General features: G+C 47.4%; 2 long non-coding RNA genes across 3 annotated transcripts; both read right to left on the bottom strand.

Moving 5' to 3' along the window:
* Positions 1-1,623: 1,623 nt before the first annotated feature.
* On the bottom strand, positions 1,624-2,945 carry LOC125942729 (uncharacterized). Its single transcript, XR_007465326.1, has 2 exons — positions 2,780-2,945; positions 1,624-1,757 (listed from the first exon to the last, which is right to left on the bottom strand). It is a non-coding gene; the product is annotated as an uncharacterized LOC125942729 (long non-coding RNA).
* Positions 2,946-6,146: 3,201 nt separating this feature from the next.
* LOC125942728 (uncharacterized) lies at positions 6,147-10,637 on the bottom strand. Of its 2 annotated transcripts, XR_007465325.1 has the most exons (5): positions 10,416-10,637; positions 7,033-7,120; positions 6,907-6,966; positions 6,777-6,838; positions 6,147-6,293 (listed from the first exon to the last, which is right to left on the bottom strand). It is a non-coding gene; the product is annotated as an uncharacterized LOC125942728 (long non-coding RNA). The 2 variants fall into 2 exon arrangements; XR_007465324.1 differs by lacking the exon at positions 10,416-10,637 and having other exon boundaries at positions 7,033-7,282.
* Between the last annotated feature and the right edge of the window lie 14,682 nt (positions 10,638-25,319).

The raw sequence follows: 25,319 nt of genomic DNA, 5'->3' as shown, positions 1-25,319 counted from the left end.
GCTTCGTTGCTTGCGCGTGAGAGATTGAGTGCGGTCGCTCTCCGTGATAGCGCGCGTCCCCGCACGCTTCCGCTCGGGCATACGGCGCGCGGTGAAGATTTTATCTATACGGAACCTCACGGCGACGGCAGAAATCCGGTTTAAGTGTCCATATAATTGCTATCGCAATAAAAGAGCGCGTAATCCAAGCGCGCGCCGAGTGTCGCGCAAGCCAGCGAAAGAACACGCCAGCCCCGCGGCAACTTCAACAGAGGGGGAGAGCGCATACGCCTTAAGCCCCTCATACGCCTCAAACAACAATGCTAACAATGGCGCCGAAACGTCTGGAAGAGACTCGACGAAGCGACGTTAACCGGAGAGAGAGAGAGCACACGCGCGCGCCGAGACACCTTCTCACCCGGCGAGTCTAGAGAGATAACTACAGCGTGAACGCGCGCCAACAGCATGAGTCATCACCCCCCCCCCCCTTGACAAAGCTCCCACAGCAGCGGTCGAAGGTACGAGAAAAGAGTAGAAGCTTCCCAAGCTTTGGCCATGCTACGAGATCACGACTCCGATAGGAAGGTTCGAGAACGCCTGTGGAAGCTATATAACCGCCGTGCGAGAATCGCTCAGTGAAATTCGGGAATTCAGGAATTCAGGAGTGCAGTCCGCACCGGTGAAGTGATGTAACGTGAAGACCGAGCGTCTGCGGAAGAAGGGGATTCCCCGGCAAGCTAGTCGACGAGTTCATCGAGCGTCTGCATTTCCGGAAGAAGTTCTTTCTTCGAGATTTGCTCGAGATCGTCTGACTCCAAGACCAACCAGCACGGTGAATACGATTAGACACTTAGTGTTCCTATTTATTTTGTACTTTACGTGTTGGACTCTTAGTGCTTGTCGTTAATTATCTTCTTGCGTTTGTTAATACACATCTGCTTTGTATTGTGTTGTGTCTAGCCTAAGTGTGCAAGTGTATGTGTAACTGCCTTGTGGGAAGAATATATTTTGTTGTGTTTTGACAACTCTGGGCTCTGACTCGGTCTTTGGACAGCAACCGGCGTTCGCTGGCGCACCAGAGGGCCCATTCTTAATTGTCCTTGCTTTCGTGGGATTATTTTCGGAAGCTGATAATTCGGCTTTGGAATTTGGTCCGGCGTCTGCACCTCGTTCACGGGGGTCTGTGACAGCCTGCATGTAACGGAAGTTTCTCGAACGTTATCGATGCTTCTATCCGTTGTCTGTTGTCACCGACGCTTATGTAATCTGATTGTATGAGCGACGCCAATTGTCTAGTACTTTTTGGAAGACACGCGGGCACCAGGGATTACTCTGGAACCATAGAGAAAGGAATTCAACAAGAGGGGACACTCCCATAGGGCCCAGCGGCCGAATTGACTGCAGCGTGCCAAGCGGTCGGTGTCGATCACTTACATCACTTCCGGTTTCGGTTTTGGGCGCGCGTATTTTGAACGCAAGCTAGCACGCCGGCTGCGCCCCCCCCCCCCCCCGTTTTCCTTTTTTTTTTTTTTTTTGCTCTTCGTGCAGAATCAGTTTATTATTTAGTAAAAATGATTGCGAACGATCTCGTAAAGTCCCATCGAATCTGTGCCACGTGCAATTTCACAAAGTAGACGCAAGACCTTTTGTTCAATGAGGAAATATTTATTTTGCTCTATATAAAAGCTCGTTCCGCGCTTTTTGTGCGTTCATCCAACGTTGTGACACCAGCAGATAAGGCAGTAGTTCCTGTATGAAGCTCCACCGGACGGCACCAGCTGAAAAATAAAGTAAATTACAAGCATGTTACATTTGCAAGCAAGTAACAGCATGTTACAAGCATGAGTCATTTTGGTATTTAGACATAGGAATACTGCGTGTAGAGGCGAAACGTGCGAAAGCGGTGAATGGGCGGCCTTACAAAAAGCAATTCGCTTTTACATACAATGGCGTAGAAAATACCCGACTCATCCCAAACATATATGAAAACATCTGATTTCCAAGCGTTCCCCCATTTTTGGGAATTATTTCCTGCACTTTGGCAGCACAATTACACAAGCGACTTCGCGTTTCCAAAACTTGGCCTCGGGCGACGCGACGGTACGCTACATACATAGAGACGGACGCAACAGGCACTCAAGACAAATGCGTGGGTGCAATGCCTTTTTTCAGTCCTTTAGAAGACGGAATTTTCGAATTACAAGTTTCTGATATGTTCCTCGGCGTTATCTTTCGCGCGTTCTGCCGGCGCCAGCAGAACACCCCGTGTTATCACTCATGGCAATCGGCCATAGCGTTTTCAACAGGCGTGAGTACCGAAAGAAGGTATATGTTGTTGCGGAGCCACAAAAAACGTCACAGACTTGTCCCTCTAAGATTCATTACACGCCAAACTTTATCACCACGGCCGAGCTGCTTATCGCTAACTGCGTCACAGCGCGCTGTGCGGCCAGCGTGCCTCAAAAGTACCCCAGAAAGTAACGAAATTACTTTTCAGTAATGCCTGGCGTCAGAAAAAGCGGCACAAACATCTCCTAGCAAGATGAACTAGACTACACACCACGGTCAGCTGAGTTCTCGCTAACTGCGACACGGCGCCCTGTGCGGCCAGTGTGGCTCAAAAACCGAAATAAGTTACAATAGTCCCATAGGATGCGTCGGAAACATGTCTCAGCACGATTCATTAACTCAAATTAACTGCGCCAGGATGGCCGAGCTGTTTTTCGCTAACTGCGTCTTAAGTGTCGGTCCCGTGCCGTAAGCCTAATTGCGTCGTAGACTGTGAAACAAGATTTCTCACCTTGCCGTAGTCCAATAGTGCAGTGGTGTCTTGTCCCAGTGCAGAAGGAACGCAAGAATATGCCGAGAGCCCAATAAACCAGGTTACACTTAAAAAAGAAAAAAAGGAGACAGACGGGTCGCCGCGTGCGAGCGCTCAAACGCGCGCGCAGCCATCCTCGCTGGCTTCGGGGAGTGTCTGGCGGATGACGCATGTAACTGGCGCGTCACTGACCTGTGGCTAGGTAAGGCAAGGAAAATAAGTCGCAAAGCTTAAGTTCATTTATACGCAAAACGTTTTAGTTTTCGCGGGAAAGAATTAAAAAAATAAATAAATGCCTGTTAACTTAAGTTCACTTTCTTTTTTTTTTTCGATGCTCGCGGCAGCTAACGTTCGGTGTCAAAAGTATAGCGTGACGTATGGTGACGTGTTTCCTGTTGCCAGTTTTTGCCGAGTGTCCCCTCTTGTTGAATTTCTTTCTCTATGCTGGAACCTTCGATGACTCATGTATAAAAGGCGACGCGTTTCGCCGCTGATCAGATTTCGACGATCGCCGACTGTGTTCGCCGCTATCGTTGTGCCTCGAGTGCAACTTGCTTTGTGGGCGCAGGTTCGCCCAATAAAGCCCGTTTCGTCATTTACAGTTTTGCGACTGTTTTCTTCACTATCACTACGACGTGACGATAGGAATGCAACTGAACAATAGTATGACCATAGAGAAAGAAATTCAAGAAGAGGGGACACTCGGCAAAAACTGGCAACAGGAAACACGTCACCATACGTCACGCTATAGTATTGATGCGGAACGTTAGCTGCCGCGAGCATCGAAAAAAAAAAAAGAAAGTGAAATTAAGTGAACAGACATTACCTTATTTTTTAAATTCTTTGCAGCGAAAACTAAAACGTTTTGCGTATAAATGAACTTAAACTTTGCGAGTTATTTTTCTTGCCTTACCTATCGACAGGCCAATGACGCGCCAGATGCATGCGTCATCCGCCACCCCCCCCCCCCCCCGAAATTTTTTCTGCAACCCCCCCCCCCCTACTTACCCACCCTTTGTTCTCGTCGCTTCGCCCTGACATAATTCATGAAACCGGTGCTACTCTGCGCAGGTGCGCAGAGTAGCGCAGAGTAGAACACAGGTGCGCAGGATCTTAGGCTACGTTCACACTTGGTCTTGTTGTGTCTGGCGGTCCCTCGGGACACAGGAGGCCGGCGCCGACTCAGACGCGCCAACTTGGCGCCCCTTTCTCGCGGCCGAGAATTGTCACCTGGGACTGAGGGATTAGCAGTTGGTCTCCGGGCTACCTCATGCGTGGCTAAACGGCAGCGTCGCCCCTTGGTGCGGTCCCGTGAATTACCAGCGCCACCCGAACAACGACGACGCTACGCCGACTGCTGCCTTTCGAGACAGCCACCGCCCTACCTGGTTCCGCGAACTGACCGCTATGGAGAGGCGAATCTTGAAAGGGGCCCGTGTCTGGCAATCCCGGGGGAACGACATCAACTTTCGGTTCCCGAGGTGTCAACCGCTGCCTGTGTTCGGGGGCGACCTAACAAGATTGGAGGCGGAGCCCGGCGGGAAACGACGACACATCACATGCGGGATATGGCCACCTGATCCAAGATGCTGATTGGCTAAAAGAACTACAGTGTGTTCCCTCGTCGAGTGAAAGAGGGAAACGAAAGGGATAAAACAGGGGACTTGAGTGTTGTGAGGGAGGTTTGACCATGTAGAGCACGCTTGACCATGTAGAGCACACTTGACCATGTAGAGCACGCTTGATCATGTAGAGACGCTCGACCATGTAGAACGCTCGGAGATGTAAACGCTACCACATGCAAAGATGTTAGCACGTAGACGGCTCCAATATCATGCAGCCCATCTTGTAATATACCATGTACAGTGTATATAAAACAGTTTTGTAATCTCCCTGGATAACTCCTCCTCTCGGCACCTGGCACGGCACCATACATGGAACCTTCATGGCCGCACGGACAGTGGGCATTCACAACATTCTCGAAGCTGTCGGAAGCGGCAAAATCTTGCAAAAATCCGCCATATATAGGCGGCAAAACAGGCAGAAAAACAGGCTGCGAGCGAAATCGGTCTCGGGGCGATTTTTTCGCCATGGCGAATCGGAAACGCGGCAGAAAGTCGTTCTGCTTCACTGGAAGCTACACTAGCATGTAAATAACCGGTCGTAAAATTGAACATGGCACCAAAAGTGTAGGCTGTAATGCTGACGACGCGATCAAGAACCAGCCCTTGCTCTACGACAAGAGTGGCACTAAAACGTACGGTCAGCAATACTCGCGATAGTATTCAATGTCGCGCGACCGGAGGTGCGGCAACGAAGCCTTGGCGTGACCCAACTTCTCGCGCTTTTGCAAAGCCAGACGAACCCACCACCGCCGTTTCCGAGGTGTTCGCGTCTTCCGTTTATTCATTGTCCATATCTAGAAAACAAGTAGGTAGAAGTATAAAAGCCATTACATCTTCCACTTCCATGGCAGACAATAGTTAGGCAGATTCCTCGTTGGCGCTCCATAGTTCTCCTCGCACGTGTACGGTATGTTGCAGAAGTCGCGAGGTGCTTTTCTCGTCGCGACGATAGATTGAGAGCGTAGGTCTCACGTAGGACGCGCAGGCTTTAGCGAGCCCCAACACAAGGGCCAGCCCGGGTTTTAGCTGTGCCCACGAAACACACAAGCAGCTATTTGACGTCTAAAAGATGTCTTGAACGGATAATTCAAAAGTCTAACAGCTGTTCTGGTCAAGACATTTTCTATCCGTGGACGTCTACAGGTACTTCAGTAAGCCCTGCTAACGTTACGCTAAAAGTTGGCTAATAAACATCTCGACAAGAACAACTTGAAGAATTGTATTAGACGTTCCCAGAATTCAGTAATAATGGCTTCAGAAGCATTATGCAGGCTTTTGTAAAACATCTTGACAAGAACAAGTTAAGAACTTTATTAGACGTTCCCAGAATTCTGTTATAAATTATAGCAGAATTCTGGGGACGTCTAGAAAAATTCTTAATTAAGCTATAAAAGCCTGCGTATTGTTTAAGTCATAAAGCATAATGGCTTCAGCAACAATATGCAGGCTTTTATAGCTATCTTTAAAGCAGCATTTATAGATTGTCATCCTACAGTGACGTGGTAAGCAAAATTAATGGCCACGTCAGCATACCATGCATCCGTATGCTAGCTTCATAGTACATATGTTACTATATAGAACTGAAAAATAAATTGAAGCATTACATTATATTATTTATAATAACTTGCATTAAATGTTTTAACATATATCAAATGTGCATAACATGCAGAACAAAATACAACCTGACCTTGTGAGAAAGCGGCTTTATTGACTAATAAAAATTAAAGGACATGCAGAATGATTTTACATAATTTTTAAATACAGTAGAAAAGGTGACCATATATATAAAATAAGACGCAGCTGCAGTAACCACAGCAATCCAGGTCCCTTCCCTCTTGGATATCACTGGCTGCCCACAGAAGTTTGCTCTGTAATACAACAGCGAAGAAAAAAGTGAACAAAAAGCATGTAAACTATATATCAACACCACAGTTATCAGTAAACAGCAAGCATTTTCAACAGCAATACAATTATAGTTAAGCTATGGCTTACCATGACTAACAGAAATGACAGCCAGGCAGCCAAGTGGTGCCAAATAAGAAATAATACACAAAAGAGGTGCATAGAAATCAAAAGAAGCCACTTAACGGAACAGTCAAGCCTTGCATGCTCCTACAGGTTTACCTTAAGATTAATTAGGTGTGCGTGAAACTGTGCGAAACAAACACCGTTTGGCCCCTGTTCATCTGTTTGCAGAACATATGCCCTACAGCAAGATCAACAAATTTGTAGCAGCATACACGTGGTCAAATGCCAAAAGTATGGAAACAATGCAGACATTGTGCAAGCACATAAACAAAGCGACCGAATAAGCATACATTCAGGCTCTGGCTTGCAACCGTGCGACTTACCTTGACTAGACAAAAACAATGGAAGCCAGCAGGCCTTGTGGTTCCGTGAAAGAGTAAAATTGCTGCATAGGAAATAAAAGGAGACAGTCAACAAAACAGTCAACGTCTGGCTTGCAACCATGTGACTTACCTTGACTAGACAAAAACAACGGAAGGCAGCAGGCCTTGTGGTTTCGTGAGAGTAAAATAACTACATAGGAAATACAAAGAGACAGTCAACAAAACAGTCAAGCCTAGCATGCTTCTATATGTTTACCTTAAGTTTGATTAATGAGCACACAACTGTTGAAAAATATGGCTGCTTAGCCACCGTTGAACTCTTTATTTCCGTTCCAACATGTGCCCTACAGCAAGATAAAAAACAAATTTATAACAGCATACAAACCTTGACAACGACATATGGGTGACAAGAATGTAAGAAAATTACAATTCATGACCTGCTTCACACTTCAAAAGATGCTCAGCAGTCTGTAAAGTTGCAGCCCTGGTGTTTATTTTACGTGTAATTATGCGGATTGATTTTTAATTGCCCAAAATATTCATAACACTATTGAAAGTATTTCTGCCCTGGACGCACAAAAGATGCACGGGCCCGCCAAAACAAAAGTGGCGTACAAGTTGCAAGTTGTAGCAGGTAAACGTATACGTACAGTCAACCACAAAAGTTTGCGGACCACGCGAGCGCGTGGCCAAGAGCCTCTTCGCGACACTTCCGCTACGTCACCAGCGATCGACAGCAGCGCTACGTTGAAGACGCATCCCTCCTTAAATCTATGGCCTGTCTATTTTCGCACTGTGCGCAAATATTTTCTACCTATCTCTTTCAACGTGACGCGCTCTTTGTTAGCCAGGGCTACTTGCTTATATTTTGAGAGCAGAATATCAGTACAAGTAATCAGACAGCGTATTCTTCGGCTGTTATCAGTTCTATTTTCGCGTAGCCACGCTGTTTTTTTTTTTTTTTTTTTCGTGAGTGCGTGATTGAGCGGTGAGGCAGCCATGGGACACAGATGCTTAGTCAGTAGGCAGAATTTTTCCGTTCCTCCCCCATCGCTAAGTGACAGTAGCGGCCGGGATTTGATCGCCTGCGCCCAGGTTTTGCTGCGCAAAGCCCGAACCACCGCGCTGCTATAGTGGTTACATTTAGAAAAATAAGAAATAATCGGGTGCGATGACTCTTTTTATAACCCTTTGCGACACGGCGTCCTCGTTTGGGGACTCGAACTTCGGAGGCGCGTCCCACGCCACGTGTTTCTTCAAATGACCTAAAACTCAGTGTGCACATTCGTGTCCGCTTCCTGATGGGACAACTAGCGGTCAGTTAACTTCATTGTCCTGCGTATTGCTGCAGATGATCACTTTGCTGGAGACACTACCATGTTAGACAATCGTTCGACGTGCCGCGTTCCAAGACCAACGTCAAGAGTATTTTTTTTCTCCAGTCGACACGAATACAACCGAAAAAGCAAGTGTGCATGCGTTTCGGGCCTAATAGTTGATTCTTTTTATGCAAGCATTGAAGCTGACGGATTTCAGAATAATTAGATAATGAGTTATACGCTAATTAATTTTTTTTACTGAAACTCGCACAAAACAGCACATTGCTTCGTCTTCTTTCTTGGAATGTAATAGTGAGCGTCTTGAAATGATGCCATGCGCATTTGACGCATTTGCAGACAGTGCATCATAATTCGTGTCTGAAGAGGATGAATTTATTCACAAGACATTTACAGAAGTGTCACGAAACATAGGTCTCTCAATGATCTAGTAGGAAGTGAAATGTCCGCCGTTTTCTAGCACCTTATTGATGCGTGTGGGCATCGACTCGTACAAAGATTCAGTAATCTCCGGTCGACCGCGCAGGCTTTCCCATTCTTGTGCGATCGCTTGCCACAGCGTATCGGCCGTGCGGCCGCGGTTGGCTCGTGTGGACAGCCGTTTCTTCAACATGCCCCAGACATTTTCTATGGGATTCAAGTCGGCGCCACATGGAGGCCACTCAAGCTGGCAAACAGCATGTTCTTCTAGCAATGACTGGACGATACGTGCTTTATGGATCGGGCTGCAGTCGTGTTGAAAAAAATAGCAGCCGTCGCTGAAGGGACCGTCCCGCGCATACGGAACGAGGTGTCTAGTGTTGACGTCGCAGTACCGTGACGCAGTGAAGGGCCCTTCCAGACGCACAAGGGGACCAAGGCCATCTTTGCTGATTGCTCCCCACACGCTCACGGAACACCGTCCACTGGATAGAACACTCTGTGTGTAATTAGGCAGATATCTGCAAGAAATAGCATACAATTGGGTTCCAGCGGCGCGTCTAAAAATGTTGTGATTCCTCTTGCGTATGAACTTTATAATGCTGTTATAGAGTTGCAATAGAAAACGTGCAAACATCATTAGATAGTACTGAAAGACCCAGCTGGCAGCTTTTAATTAGCTTCAGAGTAAGTAGTACTATGAAACAATCGTTAATGTTTTCAACATAATACCACTACAGAAAAATCTCGTAATGTCCAAAAGCTCATTTTACGTGAAACATGTTGTGATGCAGAATTAGCTTCGTGAATTAACTGCCAATACACTGTAAACACACCTGCAGTTTAGTGGACGCCAAACCCGCTTCCGTTGGTCCCAGCGCGTGGAAAAAGTTGACTCGTCGCTAAAGATGACATCGCCCCATTTCTCTGTTGTCCAATCTTTCATTGCTGTAGCGAACATCAGTCGTTCTTGTAGCTGGCTGTCTGAGAGGCAGGGCTTCTGTGCTGCTACGAAAGACTGCAGGCCAAGCTCACTCAGCCTTCTTCTTACAGTCTCAGACGATACCGTGAGCGTGAGCGCTTCTCGGATATCCTCTGCACTTTGAAAATGATCAGCCACGATGGCGGCCGTAATCAGGCGGTCCTCTTCCTCAGTCGTGGCCCTTGGACGCCCACTGCGCTCCATATCTGTGAATCTGTCATCGTCGCGGAAAGCTTGAATAATCCTATTCACGGCAGTCCGGCTCCTGTTGGTTCGGCGGCAGATTTCGCGCTGAGGTATTCCCTCTATAAATAAACGCACAATATGCCTTCTTTCGTCAAGTGGAACACGCAGCGGCATCTTTCCAAATAGGCAATCACCACGTGGCCTGAAGCAAGTCTACTACGTTTTCAGCGACTGATGCGAAGATGCGCCTATGTGTGAAAGAAAATTTTCTATGCATCCGCTTTTTCTTTATTTTTGATGACAGTGAAACACCTCCCTACCCTTTCTCTCAAGACGCAGAAGCAGCAACACTCATTGGACCAAGATGCTGCCAACCAAAGTGCGCCAGTAAACGTCGCGTAAAAAAATCGTCGCAGCGCTTCGTGAAACTTATCTACCCACTGGCACGCCAGTCGACAAAGGTTGCAGTGATTGCTCCGATACTGCTATCAAGCCAGATATGTGGCGGTCTTATCGCAGACAGCGCTCTGCGTCAACACAACGAACTAACAATGTCATGCACGGGAATAAAAAATTAACAGGCAGGCGAGTACCAAGAGGGCTCATATCCGGGAGAGCGCCCCTGTCGCCGCTAGGTGGCGTACCGCTAGGTGGCGCGGATAGGCAGTCTGGCACGCGCTCGCGTGGTCCGCAAACTTTTGTGGTTGACTGTACCGTAAGGAACTGCACCGTATCTGCAGGCGCTGGTCAAGGCTTGAACGTAACCAAAAGAGCCACGAGCGGTGCACACGCTATGCAGACTCGATAGAACTTGGGAAGAGAACCATGAGCACCGGCGAGCGAACGCTTGCGAGCCATGAGCACGGCCCTTTGAATCGCTCGCGGTTAAAGCATAGAGAAAGGAATTCTTTCTCTATGGTTAAAGCCCCTGGAAGCTCTACTTAGGGAGCCTACATGCAAGCGCTGGTAACTTCAGCGCGCTCCGTGGTGCGGTCAGATCTGTCGCGTGCGGCCAGAGATGTCGGCGACGATAGCTGGCATCGCAATTCCGGCTTCATCGCTTGTTCACGCAAAGGGAAAGGGAGGCACGGCTCTGATAAGGACGCTGAACGGGCGCGCACGTGTGCGCTCGGTCGTTTTCTTTTTCTTTTTTTTTTTTCTAAACTTTGCCTGTCCTGACAGGCTCACCCGTATCATGCATCACGCCGTGGCACGGGTGAGTTTTGCTGGCCGCGCGGCAAACACGTTGTCGACGCGGCGATCGGAAAGGAATCACAGAAAATAACCCCGCAGGATTTTTCTGCTTATTTACCCAAAGGGGGAAAGGAGCGAAAGGCTATAGGATGCGACGTTAATGGCTTGCATATGGCTTGTTAAAGTCGCACGGAATGTAACGCTTCGCGTCGGGCACGCGCATTTTAAATCTTTTTCACTTTCACGGCGCACGCCCAAGCATGTCGCACATTTTCTGACAAAAACATCTAAATAAGTTCTTGAGTTAGATGCGCTCGAGACGCTAACCAATGTATACTCCGGTGACGCCAGAGGTGGGATGTTACCACAGCTGAAACACAATAACATATTTGATTAACCGTACTTCCTGCTACATAATGTTTCCAAGAACATCTGTTTAACGTCTTCGCGTAGACCAAGACGTCTTTAGCCGTTTGAAGCCGTTCCGAGAAGTTTTTAAGACGTTTTGTGTTTCATGGGTGGTGTTCCCGTTGCCCCTTTGGTGTCCTGGAGGCGCCGACAATAAGAAATGATGAAATGTTATTACAACTTGTAAATAAAAGCTATTAAAGAAATAATATCACGCCTAGGCACCAACCTGTGACTCAGCGCTACCGCGCCCGTGTGAGGAGAATTACGGAACGCCAACGAGGAATTTACCGAAGGTCGCAGATGACACGCGAAGTTGAGTAAAATGATCACTTTTGATGACTGTACGTGGGTCAGTGAATGAACATACCGCTCGAAATAATACGATAATGAGCGCTACCACGCCGACAAACGTACGCAGGCTAGATGGATCTGGACGAAAACGGCAGCGGCGGCCGCGGCGGTAGCAAAACAAATGTGAACAACTTGGACAGGCGCGGAAAAAATTTTTCCGGCCGCTTTGGCCTTTCCGCCCGCTTGCCGCTTCCCCAAGTGTGAACGTAGGCTTAGCCTGCGCGAGAAACGTCTCTTGTTTGCGACTGCGCCCCTACGGAAGGCTGGTAATTACTGTTGTGTTGTTGAATCCCAAACCAGCAATTACGGAAGGCTGGTAGTTGCTGTTTTGTTGTGGAATCCCAAACCAGCAATGTACACACGAAGGGGTTGATGACAGCAGTGAAATTCCACCGACTCGTAACAGAATGCACGAATCAGACAGCCGACAAGCATGAATTACTGCTGTGCGCAGTACAGCGTAAGTAAACTCTTGTTGCAGGCGTTGACAGTTCTCGTCGGAGTTCACGCGTCCTGAGAAATTGATTATGTGCACTATGCACTGAACAAGACCGGAGTTCATTCCTGTATCACTAGTTAGTACACCAATCAGTTGAGATTCTGTGAGGTACAAGGCCGCTTCCTGCATGTTTGCACCGGCGTAAGTGAAGCAGAAATGAGTTGCACGCACTACTTAAAATGCGTACACATGCTATATATATATATATATATATATATATATATGCTGTGCGGTGAAATATTCTGTACAATTCTGAATCTGTTGAAGTAAAGGCAAATGACGGCTGCATGCTCGCACACAGCGGAACACACAGCGGCCCATGTACTTGCCACAGGAAATGCAACCCTCTCGTATGAGGGAGCAGGGCGACGAAAGCTTCGAAAAAAAGAAAGCCTTACGCGTTTTTGCGCGTATTTAAGTTTTCTAGCGCAAAGACGCAGCGAACAAGCTATTGCTATGGGAGTAGGTATAGCCTGGCCACACGTGCATTTTCACGCGTATAGCCGTCCTTGACTTGTGAAACGCACTTCGCCCCGACGAGGACGACGCCATCTACGCTTAACGGAAATTAACAATTAATGATGTCTTCTCCGATCGCACGGGTCGTCTCAATGATGCGTTTTAGAAGACTGGTCCATTCAGTGGCGCGATGAGAGACCGTTGCGCCAAACGCCCACTGTACCTGTCGTACTTACTGCATTTACTGAGCTTTACTTTTTACTTAATTTCTTCACAAGCACACGCGAGGGGGGGGGGGAGGGTCCCATGTCTTTGATATACATGTATAGAGTCTGCTTAAACTACCAATATGTATTATCGATCACGTGACGTAGAGGAAAGTAGAAGTTTGCCCCCACTCCCCCCCCCCCCCCCCCCCTGTCGGGCCGGTAACCCCCCTCCCCGAAAAACATTTCTGGCTACGTCCCTGATGGGAGAGTGTTGCTGGCGCCGGCAGAACGCGCGAAAGATAACGCCGAGGAACATATCAGCAACTTGTAATTCGAAAATTCCGTCTTCTAAAGGACTGAAAACAGGCTTTGCACCCACGCATTTGTCTTGAGTGCGAGTAGAAGGCATTCTGCGAACGTCTAGCATGGTCCGGCTGGGAGCCTCTGTTGCGTCCGTCTGTAGAAGGCATTCTGCGAACGTCTAGCATGGTCCGGCTGCATGGGAGCCTCTGTTGCGTCCGTCTCTTTATGTAGCGTACCGTCGCGTCGCCCGAGGGCCAAGTTTTGGAAACGCGAAGTCGCCCGTGTATTTGTGCTGCTAAAGTGCAGGAAATAATAGTCGGAAATGGGGGAATGCTTGGAAATCGGATGTTTTCATATTTTATGGTATTGTTTGGGATGAGTCGGGTATTTTCTACGCCATGTATGTAAAAGCGAATTGCTTTTGTTTGTAATGCCGCCCATTCACCGCTTTCGCACGTTTCGCCTCTACACGCAGTATTCCGATATCTAAATACCAAATGAAACATTCTGTTATATGCTTGTAAATGTAACATGCTTGTAATTTCCTTTTTTTCAGCTGATGCCGTCCGGTGGAGCTTCATACGGGAACTACTCCTTACCTGGGGTCACAACGTTGGATGAACGCACAAAAAGCGCGGAACGAGCTTTTATATAGAGCAAAATAAATATTTCCTCATTTCACAAGGAGTCTTGCGTCTACTTTGTGAAATTGCACGTGCCACAATACCAGGATGCAGGGACATTTCGTACAGTTTCCTTTTTTCGCCACCACGTGGCGTACTGACCTTAAAGAATTCGAAATTCCCGCTATGACGTATATGCTATGACGCACAACTAAAGAAAGCGCAATAAAAAGAAACACACTCTGTAGCTGTCGCTTCACCTCCGTGATTGGAAACGAGCGCGCTTGTGTATCAGCGTTATCTCGAAGACGGCCAGCTACTTGCTCTACTGGCAGTGAATCGGCGGTTTTGCTAGACACCTGGCCAGAAAGCTCGTCCGCATTCTGGAGAGATGTCTGGCCGAGATAATGGCTCCCGCGAAGCTTCCGTTGAATATATATTAACACGAAAGTGTTTTATGCCGGGGTCCACCAAGACTTCACTGGCGTATTTCCGTCACGGAAATACGTCAGCTTACAATGTACACGAACATAATACAAAGAAAGAAACCAGAAGAAAAAGTTCCACAAACATGCAAAATTTGGAAATCGAACCCACGACCTCTCGGTCCGCGACGATAGATCGCCGAGCGTTTAACCCATTGCGCCACAAACGCATTTGCAGAGAGCTACACAGACGCGCCTTATATATCTAACACTCCTCCGTGTACCCGCGCTCTTGCTCGGGGCGGTGCCGCCGCCTACGAGCAGAAAAGAGAAGTACTGCATTATGACACTAACGCGCACCGACAGTGAACGCTTCGGTGGTCTCAGCACTACGACGCCTCGATGCCAGCATTCGAAGGGACGCTGGCATCAAGAAGCACTACCAACGCCACCTAGGTGGCGTTCACCGTACTCAGCACAGCGGAGCGTGGCCTCCGCAATTAGCTCTGAAAATGTTTCTGAAGTTGATCGCGGAGGCTGCAATTACGACGCGCTGTACGCGCTGATTTGACTCGGTGACGATTCAGTTACGTGCTTTGTCTTGCGCGTTGTATTAGTGTGTCAGTTACGTGCTTCGTCTTTCGCGTTGTGCTAGCGTGTGCAGCGTAGTGCAGCTTCCATATGCACGACGGTTGCTCATGGTCATCGACGTTGGTAGTCGTGATGGAGGAGACGTGCCACCAGGCGTCAGCGTGGGTGCATCAACGCCTAAGGGCGCTTTAGCCACAAAACACCAATAGACATTATATATCAATGTGCAATAAACATTACACTACTTCTGTGAAGACACGTTTCACTTTCGTGTTCTATACCGATTCCTATATAAGAGGGATCAACCACATTTTTTTGCTTCCTTGAGCAGACTTTTATTTGTGACCACTGCGGCCACGGTCTTGCGTTTACGTCAGGGTTCTGTTTCATGGGTTTCCTATAGAACTGGCGTGATCCATTGTTTAAGAGGAAGCTTTAGCTCGGGCCTATCTTCGATGCCGGATACTCAAATACCTCTAAAATGCAGGAATGCTTTTATGAGAAAACCGCTGAACCGATTTGAATGAAATGTGTTGCATTTAAGAGGGAAAGTTAAATTGCAGAGACGGCAGCAAATAGAATTTTCGTTTATATAGTGTAATGTTTTCAAAGAATTGCAGGATGTTCGCAAATTTGGAAAAAAATAGAAGCATAAGGTTGACAAATCCGAAACTCATCCATTAAAAACAAATATGGCGTTTCTATAAACTGCACCCATTGGAGCATCAAAAGCGAACAAGGTTTTTTTTGCTATACCTTAAAGCTTAAGTGAATTTGTTATAATGTTTGGAAGGGTTTTGCAAATGCAACATTCACAACATAGTGGTATATTTCAGGATGGTGTATGATATATGATTGCTATCCGCTTTGGATGTATTATTAGGGGCAGTTTACAGAATTCCGATATCATTTTTAGCTGCTGAGGTACATAGCTCTATACGTCAAGTTTTCTTTTTCGAAATTTGGCAATTCTTTACAATTTTACGTAAAAAAAGTATACAGCCAATAATAAAATATCCCTTTCTGCAATCACTACGCTTTTTTCTTCTAAATTCAACATAACTCATCAGATTTGGTGCATTGGTTGCTCTGAGAAACTATTGCCGATGTCCCGTGTATTTCGATAGGAGCCCCCAAGCTCAATGTTCCCCCTAAGTTCGAGCTTGAATAATATACTTGTTGGCAAGATACGTTTGTAAACGTGTGATCGTGGCCTAATGAGCTAGAGCACCGGCGTACTGAGCTCAACGGCAGAGGATATGTTTGTAAAGCGTCTTGGGAAGGAATAGGAGGAATGAAAGGGAGAATGCTGGTATGTTATTCAGAAGCGTGTCTGGTTGGCTAAAAATTATTAAATGTTTTGGTCGTCATGCCACCTTACGTTCCCTCAGCATAGTTTCTATTTCATTCCGCTAGTATTGTGCTATTATTGTCAATCAATGGAGATTAGAACACAGCGTCATGGCATTGTATTCCGTCGCAATTATTTATCGCCAACACTTCAGAATCATCTCATGGTCGTAATGCCGTCGTCCTTATATGCCTTCGTCGTTCTATCGACATCATTCCTACCTCGTAATTCCATCGTCGTCACTGCATGCACCGTCGGCCTGCGGTCATTGTTCTAGAGAGAGAGAGAGAAATTTATTTACAGAAAGGCAGAGAGGTCGGCCTGAGCTGTAACTTGCTCTGGCCTGCTACTCTACACTGGGGAGAAGGGACGGGGAGGAAAAGGGCTGATGGATGATAATGATAAGAGGAGGAGGTGTGTATGTACAATTTTACAACGTTGTGGCATCTCTAAAGCCGTGCGTCTAGATCAGTGGCTTGTAGAAAGACTAAAGCGGCACTGGTTATCATGGCTGCGCTGTTTGCATTGGGCCAAGGACCTAAAAGAAACTCGTCTGATAGGGGCCTCTTATGGACTTCTGCAATTGAAGAGACCAGTTTCTGTCGTTCTTGCGCGTACGCGGGACAAACGCAAAATATATGGTCAAGTGTTTCTGGTACCTGGCAGTATTCACAATTGGGGCTAATGCCACTGCAACCAATCATATGTCTGTAACGATTCGTGAATGCGACACCAAGGCGTATCCGGTGCACGATGCTTGATTGGCTTCTTTTGAGCTTGTGAGGAATGCGGTATGTCATTTCTGGGCCCCATTTATGCACTCGCTTGTGTTGATGATCTGATTGGGTCCAGTGCTGCAACGTACAATTGCGTATTACGCAACGAAGTAGGGCATTTGTGTCTGTCCGTGAGAATGGAATGCGTACTTCAGTCGCATTATTTGAAGCAGCTTTCGCTTCAGCGTCTGCCTGCTCGTTCCCTGTCACACCACAGTGCGAAGGTATCCATTGAAAGGTGATAATATGGCGATTTCTATTTGCAAGGTCGAGAAGCTCTGCGATTTCTATAGCAATTGAATAATACGGGCCCCGCCTGAGAACAAAGTCAATGGTTTGAAGAGCTGGTTTGGAATCGCAGAATATCGTCCATGCGCGAGGAAGCTCCTTGGAGAGAAATCGAAGTGCCTCCCGGATAGCAGCAAGTTCTGCGGCAGTTGATGTTGTCCTATGGTCTAGTTTAAACTGCCGTGCGACGATCATATGTGGAATGACGAAGGCTGCAGTGGAGGCATATGGTGTGACAGAGGCATCCGTAAACACGTGTGTGGTATCACCGTACTTTGCATAAAGGTGACACAGAGTAAGCTGCTTAAGGCCAATGGATGCAATGGACGTCTTTTTTGTAATGCCGGGAATCTGCAGAGCAACAAACGGTTTAGGCAGAACCCATGGGGGTGTTATCGGAATACAGTCGGGAGAAAATCTTGACGGTACAATATTCTGATGACGCAATAGAATCCTTGAAAAGCTGCAACCTGGCTGTATGGCAGGGAGCGATGACAAAGGATGGTGTTTGTGTCGTGTCAACACGCGGACGTGCAGTCGAAGAGGCTCGCAGATCAAGTATACAGCAATCGGGCAAGCACGAGCTTCCGCTATAGTTCCATTGGTTGACGTGCATCGTGGGAGGCCCAAACATGTGCGCAATGCTTGAGCTTGAATGCTCTCCAGTGTGCGCACACAACTAAGTCCCATGCTGGAGAGCGCTGGCATGCTGTACCGTATATATCCTATGAATAGCGCTTGGTACAGTTGAAGTAGCGATGACTCCGAAGGGCCCCATCTTGTTCCTGCAATGACGCGAAGGACGTGAACGAAACTCCTCAGCTTTGTCTTCATTGCAGCGACGTGTCTTGACCAAGATAATCCCCGGTCTATGACTACGCCAAGGAATTTGTGGTGTGTTACTGCAGGTATCGCTGTTCCATTAACAATTATGGGATACCTGGTCATTCGTTTTCGCGTGAATGCAATCACGGAACATTTTGCTGTTGAGAGCTGAAGGCCTTGACGCCGCAAATATTTAGCTGTGATTGTCACTGCACGTTGGAGTCTAGCACGCATTTGGGGACGGGTAGCTCCAGATGCCCATATGCATATGTCGTCCGCATATGCGCTAATCTTTACCGTGTTAGGAAGTTCAGATGCAAGGCCAATCAGTGTAATATTGAAGAGAGTTGGGCTGAGAACTCCCCCTTGTGGAACACCTCGGTGGATATCGTGCTAGCCGGTGTCGCCATCACTTGTCGACATGTACACGGTGCGGCCACTAAGATAGCTAACTATCCATGCATATAGCCGGCCACCGACGGCTAAATCTTCCAGTGCATCAAGGATTGCATAATGGAGAACATTGTCGTATGCACCCTTAATATCCAGGAAAACAGCTCCAACTAACCGGCGGCGACTTCTTTCCTGTTCAACAGTGGAGACCAAGTCGATAACACCGTCGATCGAAGAACGGCCTCTTCTGAATCCATTCATAAAATCAGGAAAGCAATTATTGCTCTCTAGGAACCACTCCATCCTTGACAAAACCATTCTTTCCATTACTTTGCCGACGCAACTGGCTAAGGCGATCGGTCTATAGGAGGAAAGCTCGTTAGGGCACTTCCCCGGTTTAAGTAATGCTACAATGCGACTGCACTTCCAACTATCTGGAACATTTCCAGACTCCCATGTGGCATTATAGAAAGATAGAAGGATACGTCGTGCTTCTGTGCCAAGATGGTGGAGTGCAGCGTATGTGATTCCGTCAGGTCCTGGTGCCGATGAGCGTCGGGAAGCAGAAATTGCAGCGTCAAGCTCTTGCATCGTAAAAGGTACTTCGAGTCGCTCATCAGGTGATGGGGGCGCGATGGTGACAAGCGATGAGCTCACTGCATTTGACGTGTCCACAATAAGTTTACAGTAGTCCTCTGCTACCTCCAATTCGGTCCGGCGTTGATGTAGAGCCACGGCACGGAATGGGTGTTTTTGTTGTGGAGATGTCTGAAGACTTCGTATGACCCGCCAGATCTTGGATAGAGGTTGTCTCGGGTCTAGGGATCCACAGAATGCCCTCCAACGCTGTCTGTCAAGCTTGTCGACATGACGAAGAACATGTCGTTGAGTTCGGCGACAGTTCGAAAGATCTAACGGTGATTTTGTTCTTCTGTATCGCCGTTCCGCGCGGCGACGGATTGCACGAAGGGCCTCATATTGTGTGTCGACCGATGATCTGTGTCTCGGTACGCTAACCTCTCTGGTTTTGTCCCGCAGGGTAGACGCAATGATGCCCTCTATTGCGGATGGAGATGTCAGACTCTGACAGCCGGCATCGACAGACATCTTAAATAAAGTCCAGTCTGTTTGACGGATGCAACGTGAGGCTGAGTGGCGAAACCAGCTAAATTGAACATAAGTTGGGAGGTGGTCACTACCGTGAGTCTCTACATCCGTCGACCAGCTTGCTGAGGACAGAAGGCTCCTTGACACAAACGTGAGGTCGAGACAACTGCTGTAGGTTGTCCCACGAATAAATGTAGGAGATCCGTCATTGAGCACATATAATCCTTGACTGCACATAAAGTCGGCCAAAGTTTTGCCACGAGTATTCGTCATAGTGCTACCCCACAGGGGATGGTGTGCATTGAAATCACCAATCACAATATGCGGACCTTGCGATGCTTGCAGCACAGACATCAGGTGCGAAAAATCAATCCTCGCTCTTGGGTGGATGTATCCTCCAATCACTGAGAACGTGCGCCATCTGTGCTTTATGGTAAGGCACACGTAATCGTTAGTAGTATGTGATGGGACGTCATGTCTGAAGTATACCAGATCATGACGTACACAAACTAATACTTTGCTTGAGGTTTGGTCGTTACGAGACCATATCTGGACATATCCAGAAATACGGAAAGAAGAATCCATATTAGGTTCACAGATAACAATAACTGGAAATTGGTACTTAAATACCCGCTGTCGGAAATCCGACAAACGACCACGTAAACCTCGAGCATTCCATTGCATAACAAGTGATTGTCGCATCCGTTCTTAAAATCATCGCCGTACTTGTTTAGTGAAGAACCACTAGAAGTGGTTCCAATACTTCAAGTAGCTGCACGGCAGCCTTAGCAGCCGGGGTATTTAGGCTGGAAAGAATCCTGCGCATTGAGCCCATCAAATTTTTCAGCATACTCTGGACGTCAATATCGTCCGTCTTTTCAATCTCTTCATTACGTGTAGGAGCGGTACATAAGGGGGTTCCCGCAGGCCTTGAAGGTAACGAGGGCCACTGAGCCTCCGATGTGTTTGGGGTCGATGACGAGTCGCCTTGCACTTTCGCAGAATATAAAGGCTTTGGGGCACGTGTGTCTTCATTCCTCACACGAGGAAGTGGTGGAGGCTGCACTTGAACCGTCGATCCTTCTACGCGAGGAACGCTGTGGTCCCGTTGACGTCGGTGCCGTGAACGGCGTCTGCGGCGGTGGATAGCCTTTGCCGCTTCCCTGTGCGTGGAATGGTCTCGAACTATCTTCTTCAGAATACCGATTTCATTCCTCATCTTTGGGCATTCTTTTGAGGTTGCGTCGTGGGCACCAGAACAATTTGGACACTTTGCAGCAACGTTGCAATTGCTGTCTCCATGAGGTCCACCACAACGTTTGCATGTTACTGCACCCCTGCAAACTGCACTGACATGTCCAATTTTCATACACTTATGACACTGTAACACCCTCGGCACGTAAGGGCGTACCGAATGCCTCACATAGCCAACCTTGACATGTGTTGGCAAAGTTTCCGATTGAAATACTAGTTTCACACATCGAGACCGCCCAAAACGGTGAAAGCTGAGCACAGGAGCCGACGATGACAGCAGCTTCGTGAGGTCAGCGTCTGTAATCTCAATGTCCACGTCGTAGATGACGCCTGTTGTCGCTTCCTTGCCGTATGTAAGGAATGCGCGAACGGGGATGCTTCCCAACTGAGTGATTTCTTTCAGTGTTTCCAGAATGGTCTGCGTATTGACTCCCACCGTAAGTATGTTCTTTCGATCGTTTATACGTATTTCTTCCACTTGACCAGGGGCAGTTCGATCAAAATATTCCGACAGGCTCTGCCTATTCAGCGAGTTGAAGTTGTACGCTGTCGTGGTTGGTACGTACGCCATAGTATATGACCGCTGGCCACTTGCCTTTTTCGTCGCCTGACGACTGGTCGGTGATGTCCTCCTTATCTTCCTCTTCAGACGTCTGCTTGACATCAAGGTAAAATCACTGTCCCAGCCCATATCTTCACCTGAGGAGCCATCAGATGACTCAAGCGAGACCATGCTGGGGTCGAAGCGGTCACTCACGTCGGATGCATAACGAAGTGGTCGTTCAGGACCCAATTGCTGGGCGGGGCTCGGGTCCCCCATTGCAGAGGACCACGTCCCCCAGTGTTCTTGCCACTGATTGCAGAAATCACCGAAGGTAGAATACAAAACACAAAGAGCTCGAAACTGAAGCTGCTCTCTACGATCACTTCTTCTTCCTCCATCCTGTTCTACCATCGTGAGGTAACATTGGGGAGCGATGGTCATAACAAAGCGGGTCAATCAGGGAGACAGTGTATGGCCGCATATAGCCGAATCACTTGAAAGATCAGGAGAAACACTACGGTTTCTAAATAAAGGTGTCTTAGCTAATACGGTGTGTCGCTTCTTGTTCACTAGATTGTGTGAATGTTAATCGCATTAACTTCGATAGTCATCTTAACATGGTTTCTGCAGGAATTCTTTCGCCTTCGCGACACTAACTAACTCTTGTCCACATTGTTCCCAGCCTATTAACACCTCGAATTGCTAGAGGTGATCGTGCTCAGGCTTGTGACGGACGACCCGAAGTTTGATGGAGGTAGCGGTATGATTTCGACAGCGGCGCCGCCTATCGACAAGGCGAAACACATCTGGATGGGTGGGAATAGCGGCGAAATGCACACTTCAAGAGTTCCTAGACATCACAGATTCGAATCAACCTGACAAAGAGTTATAAATATATATGCATTGCAGTCGCGCTAAAGAAATTGAAAACTATTGGATTGGTGCGAGACTCGCTGCAGAAACATTCATTAGACTGTCTCAGGTATCCGAGCTATCCTTAACGGGAATCAATGAGATGAGTTTCGATAGAGCTCGTTACATTTTTCAAGAGCGGAAGACATGCCTAGAGGCAGAGTCAACTGCAATATTTTGTTGCTGCACAAAAATATCTAGATTTTCGGCGTGATCATTTTAACAGAAAAACAAAAATTAATCAAGTTTTCAAGAAGTACTTAGAGTACCTCGATAAAATTGTAGCAAATAAATTCTTAAAAGTTCATTTGCAACTTTTTTGTGTCTTATTGCACAGGGCAACTTACTACTGGTTTCATTATATTCTTCGTCATATTTTCAAGCGAGTTGAATATTCTGCCGTAGGTTAATTCACAATTAGCTCAACTAATTAAACTGAGACTTTCAAATGTATATTGTTCATAGACAAATGCTTAAAGCCTACGCGGATGCTGCAAAATTTCTCAACATTGGAGAGAGGGATGTGAAAAACAAAATAGAAATGCAGAGCACTTTATTGCCTCAGTAATTTTTTTTAATTTTGAATGCTATTTCCACTCTTTAAGTGGCTCGACCCTCCTGTTCACAGCCTTGTATATCCTTTTGTAGCACTAGGTGCGTTGTCTGCGAATTTACGTGAATAAGCAAGCAGATCATACTTTAATCTGGCGGAGAAAAAAAACAAGGAAAGCCTACGTTGTAGGTGCACTGTACTGAAACACAATTAGACAGAGTCTAAATTTGCATATATTTCTAAACAAGGATGCCTAAATTGTATATTGAAAAATTGACATCATTATAATGACGCCGAATAAAGCAATAAAAATGGCATGTTCCATGTGAAAATATGAGCGTTAGCCTTGGTGGGTCAACAATTTCTGTTTATTGAAACAAAAAAGAGCTTCTAGTGGCCGTGTATTATCGTATTCCTTAAAGCCAGTAACCAGCATATTTAAATTCACATTCGCGCCAAAATTATTGGCTCGAGTTACATCACTGTAGGTACATCCGAATGACTATATGCGATTCAAAAGTGAGATTCAATGGCGGGCCGCGGCGTGTACGGTAGTGTTCACCTATGCCTTCGCTATAGTATGTTGCCGCATACTTTAAAGCACGAGCATGGTGATCAACCGATGCGCTTTTCTATAACTTCATCCCTAAATGAAAGCCGGGGTTCTGCCACTCCCGGTGGTTGTTGCCAGCCTGATCCCACCCTATTTTCCTAACTGTCAATTGTATGGTTTCTTTTCATACCAAATATTCACATATTAATCTGTGGGTGTTCGGCTAGTAATGAAATGTTTATTTCTCTCTCAGTTAAATTATCAATTAACCACCAAGAAGGGATGCAGGGCAAAAACCTGCTTTGATGCAGCTTGAAGACCGCCCGGCGGCCGTTGATCACATGGCAGTATCTTCACAATAATCGAGAACTCGAGCTATAGACCTACACCACGGCGCTACGTCACGAAAATGCGGTGGCGCTGTCGTCGGAATTTAGTTTCGCTTGGTAGGCACTCCGCCGCCGAGCCGCCGCCCGTGTCGCGCCTACCACAGCAGCCGCTGGGTTTCGTGGGTGGTTGTGCGGTTCCATCTGTGAGGTCTTTATTCTACGATTTTACAATGAAAGAAACGCCGTTTGTGGATGAGCCGAGTTGCGTCGAAATACGCAAGAGACTAAAGTTTTCATAGGTTTCCTGTTGATGAAAACCGTCGCAAGCAATGGGCCGCCGCGGTAAAACGCGAAAGTTGGATTATGATACCAGATCATCCATTATGCGCAAAACATTTCATAACCGTTAAGCTTCTCTTTTATTTTGATTGGCGTGCATTAACCGATCTTAGGATCGTTACGATCTTAGGATCATATACGATCTTAGGATCGTTATTAGCGTGCCATTATAATTGCTTGCCGGACTGTGGGAAAGCTAGATTAGGATTAGCCTTGAATGTAGGTCGAGCGAGGAAGATGCCCCACAAAACACGTCACATTCGAATTTGTTTTCATCTCAAAGAATTGAGCTACCGGCAGTGTAAATATCCTGTCACACGTTCACATACGCAGGCAGCAGGGCCACAACTGCGTTTATTGCACTGTGGAAGTCATAAACGCGCCTAAACGTGTCAGTTGAATTTCGAGCGCGAAACAAAATGTACAGTGTTAGTACACAGTCGGAGCGATCGGACGGCCGCGTACAACAGCTAGCTCACATTGCGCGGTCCTACACAGGCCGCGTCGCCGTAGGGCCGGTACCTTGCCGGTCCCATCACCGAGGCGATCACTTCGCCGCGCACGGCGACGTAGAAATCGGCTACAGCTTGTTTTTAACATAAAATAGTTCTTAATAGAAAAGCTATCTCGAATTTGCGCGTGTTTCGTAAAGCAGCGCCCAGTACTAAACCACTGGCGCCATCCGGAGCAACGACCCGACGGCATTTCGTCTCGCAGACGGAAACCGAAGCACCGGCCGTCTCAGCGAGGCTGCTCGGCTGGCTTGCAAGTACTACGTTTCGTTTGTTATTCGCACCAACGACACCGACAAAACCGATTCATTTAAGCCCACGTTAATCGTGTTGTCAAAAATAAGCGCACAATGATGAGCAGCAGGCCAGGTCGCAAGCGCTGTCGGCCGTCACTACGGCGGTCAACGAGCTAGGCCTAGCGTCTCGTTCGGCCGTATCCCGATGGGGGCGAAATGCAAGAACGTGCACTGGGTGCACATTAAAGAATCTCACGTAGTCAAACTTAATCCGGCGCCCCCATTACTGTGTGCTTCATAATGAAATCGTGGTTTTAGCTGCACCAACCGCGCGTGCAAGCGGTGGCGGCGAACGTGGGCGGAGCCAAACGTTGGGCGGAGCCTACGCGACGTCGCTATAAGGCCTAAAATATATCGACGGCGCCTACCGCTGTTTACAAACATGGTGTAGGTCTATAGCTTCGTATAGGCAAAAGGGCTAATGGGTCGAACAGAACCGGGCCGGCCAAAGTATGGTACTTTCGGGCTCGGGCCAGGCCCGGACCTGAAAAACCGGCCCGTGTAGCATGTTTCAGATAGTC

This window comes from Dermacentor silvarum, chromosome 1, assembly GCF_013339745.2.
Source record: "Dermacentor silvarum isolate Dsil-2018 chromosome 1, BIME_Dsil_1.4, whole genome shotgun sequence".
Lineage (NCBI taxonomy): Eukaryota > Metazoa > Arthropoda > Arachnida > Ixodida > Ixodidae > Dermacentor > Dermacentor silvarum.
This window is presented reverse-complemented; position numbering and strand designations above follow the sequence as displayed.